The sequence below is a fragment of the Octodon degus genome, unplaced genomic scaffold (genome assembly GCF_000260255.1).
Source record: "Octodon degus isolate 3935 unplaced genomic scaffold, OctDeg1.0 scaffold00040, whole genome shotgun sequence".
Classification (NCBI taxonomy): Eukaryota; Metazoa; Chordata; class Mammalia; order Rodentia; family Octodontidae; genus Octodon; species Octodon degus.
In genome coordinates, this window is record NW_004524616.1 from 12,756,153 (window position 1) to 12,759,891 (window position 3,739).

The window sequence follows — 3,739 nt, forward strand, 5'->3', positions numbered from 1 at the left end:
GTGTGTGTGTGGCCAGCTCAGCCCACGGGAGAGGGGGGCGCTGGCTGGCATGTGGTGCTGGGGGATTAACCGCGGTCCCTGTGCTTTGCTAAGCTTGTTCTAAGTATGAGTAGGTGCTTTAGACCACTGAGCCATCTCACCAGCCCTATTCATCTGTCTTTATCTTAAAATGTTTATTGCTATTATAAGTGGTATATTTTCTTTTTTACATTACTATGTTTGATAATGAATTGGTTAAATAAGGTTGATTTTGACTTCTAAATGTTGGTCTTAGACAGACTTACTAAATTCTCATTTTAATTCTAGTAGTTCATTGTTAGACCTCCTTAGATTTCACATGTAAATGATTAGGTCAACCACTGGCAGCCATAAATTCTCTCATAAGTTTCTATACCTCACTGTTTTTGCATTTGCTATTGCCTTCTTAAAAATGCTGAGACACATCAACCAGTTTATATAAGTATGTCTTTCTTTGGTGAGAATGTGCTTAATTATATTTGTTTAATACTTAACATATTTGTTAATATAATACTTAATATATTTGTTATTACTTACTCATAGTTTAGCTACATTAATAAAAATTAATCACATTTTTTTAAATGTGTGTATTTTCAAATTACCACAATGTTCATACATTTGCTCATAATAGTACTTGAAGTTCTAGAAAAAAATCTTCACTAAGACAAGTTTATTGTTTTTAATTCTATAATAAATGTCTATCTCATATCTTATTTCTACTTACTTTCATTAGTATAATGTATACTATTTCTCTTTCCTATGCTTTCGTGGGTGGTTTTGATATTATATCAAAATTATATTAGTTTAAAAGTATTTTGATTAGGGAAGAAATCTACTTATCTGCCAATATTACCCTCAATAGGGGATCTCTGGTGACTTTCTATCAATTTTCCTGCTTGCTTTTATCTAGGTGTGCTCACCCAGTAAACTTACATGGCTGCTGCTTTCCATGTGCAATTCTCCTGGAGTTTCATATATGCAACACTGCAGCCTGATGTGATGGCATTGCGTATAGTCAAAAAGATATGCAAAAGTGACACGTGAAATCTCCAGGAAGCTTCCCAAAAGAGAAGGTTGCACTGTTCTGCTCCACTGGCTTTCTCTGATCTGGCACACTAGACGTAATGGTTAGAGGACTGTTATCCACATTTACTATAACATAGTCTTGAAAATAAAATGCAGAACAGAAGGGTGGATAACAATTAGAACCTGACCTCTGGAGGAGGACACTAAGTTGTCCTAACACTTCAGCCTAAAAATTAAAGGTATGTGTAAGTGGATCTCTGTGTGTGCTGTTATAATGAAGTGCTGTCATGCGTAAGCTGCTATTATTCTAGGGTTGCAGACAAATGCAGCCAAAACCAATGCTCATTCATACTGGTGGCATTTTTGCTTCTTTTTATGTTTAATGAAATAACTTGCAAAAATTAAGAAGTTTCATTCCTTAAAGGACTGTCAACAATCTCCTATAAATCCTTTGGCCTTCAGTATGTAGCCTTTGGGGTTGGCTTTCTTCACATAGGCAAGTAGAAGTAAACCTGAGTGGGCTAGGCGGTTGGCCCTCATCTACAATGGGTTGTGTGGCTCAGGTCCTCCTTCCAGGGCAATTGCTGAAGGAAAAAAGTAGTCAACATTCAGATGCTCTCATTTTGAAACCATTATGCATTCATACCGAGGACATGCTTACACCAAACTACTTATAGCAATGATAGAGCGTGTGAAGAGTGCAAGAGACCGGTCATTGCTGCCCAGCGTGGAACTAGCCTGTCAGCCTTTACTCAGGAAACTCATTTCTCATGGCCAAGATTTACTCAGAATTTTTCTCTATGCAGAAGCTCTTTCTGATCAGCTATCTTCCCCTTGTCACAGGGGAAAGACCAAAAAGTTATATGCTGAATGCATTCCCTGCTTGTTCTTTTACTCCCTTGTTTATTTCTTCAAGGATTTCCCTCAAGAGTCCTCTTACATGGTTCACAGTGTTCTGATTGTAGTGGTTGATTGATTGTGTCAACTTGAGAAGTTTTGAAGCTTAACTAAATTGGCTAGGCAATTATACACCCTAGAGTATAAAGGAGTTACCCCCGTGTGGCTCATCACTAAGGGGACATAAAAAGGAAATGAAGGACAGAGAGGTCCATCTTTTGGAGAAGCTCCATTCTTCACCTTTACTTTGGACATTGTCTGCTGGTTTCTAGTGTTGACTCCTCAGCTTCCTCCTTGAATCCTTCAGCCTTCTGGTATAGACTCGTCAGCTTTCCACCACAGACCCCTCAGCCCCCTGATACAGATTTGCAGGAAACACCTCAGTGAGCTCTGAGCCTTGGACTGAATCCTTCAGTCTCTGGTGTGCAGATGCCCTCCACACGCTTCCTCATCTTACTCTGTGGCTGACCGTCATGAGCCAATCTTATATTTTCTTATACATTTGTATATCTTGTGTTATATCTGTTTCTCTAGTAAAACCCTGACTGACACACAGATATACTAACAGAGTCAATGTATGAGAGATGGAAAGGCAGCCACTACTAAGTATAAGATAATCCACTTAGGAAGTCATTGAGAAAATCAGGAATAAAGCCACACAATTTCAAAGTATGAAGTGAAAAATGAAATTTTGAGAAGACCCGAGAAGTTCAGAGTTACAGAATAGTGCCAAAGCATCTTTGTCTGCAGTTGGCCAGCTACCCTGTGCTCAACCATCCCAATGAGGATGATGTCATCAATGAAGTGGCCTACAGTGACCTTCTTCAGCCTTTCACTAGAGGAGTCTCATACTGCACAGAGGTCATCCTGCCCCAGTACTTGTCCCATGCTGTTGGCTATGAACAGTGCATGGAACACCTGGCCTTGGCATAAATATCTGGACAGCAGGAATCTCTAGTTGACAAAGCATCTAGATTCTATCTGGTCTTATAGTATAGCAATGGAATGTCTATGTACATATATTACTTATGCTATATTACAATGCTATATCTGATATTACACTTGTTATTACAATTGCTATTAATACCATTATCAATTATCTAATTATAAAGTTATAGGTTCTTGGGCTGGCAAGATAGCTCAGAGGGCTAAAGTACCTGCTTAGGCAAGCTTGGGCAAGCAGAGACCACAGTTTTATCCCAAGCACCACATGCCACACCAGCCCTGCTCCCAGGGCAGGCTGAGCTGGCCAGGGTCCAGCCAGGGTTGTGTACAACTGTAAGCCCAGTGCTGGGGAGCTGAAAGCAAGAAGATTACTATGAGTCTAAGATGTTTAGTGAGAACCTGAAACAACCAAATAAATGAAAAAGTTATAGATTTGCTAGGTTGTTTAATTCATGAATTACTATTTGATCATTATGTACACCATTTTTCTTATGATTCTTTGACTTCAGTTTTAGCATTGCTGTACCTTATTCAGTATCAGTTTTCAGAAATCTCAAACATAGCCCACTTCTTTACCAGTAAACATATGATTTATTTTAATTTTTTATTTTCAAAGATGGGCCAATAAATAAAAGTCAACTCAATATTCAAAAGCACACAGATCATGAATTTCACAAAAGGAAGAGTAATTCTGAGCAAATTCACATGTGTGAAAGATACTAAGAAAGTGGAAGGAGCAGGCATTGTGAAGAGAAAGCATTTATTATCTCCTATTATCTTTCAGTAAAAACACAGAACACAACTATTCTTGTCAACACGTGTTACAAATGTAGAGCTAAAACCACATATGTTT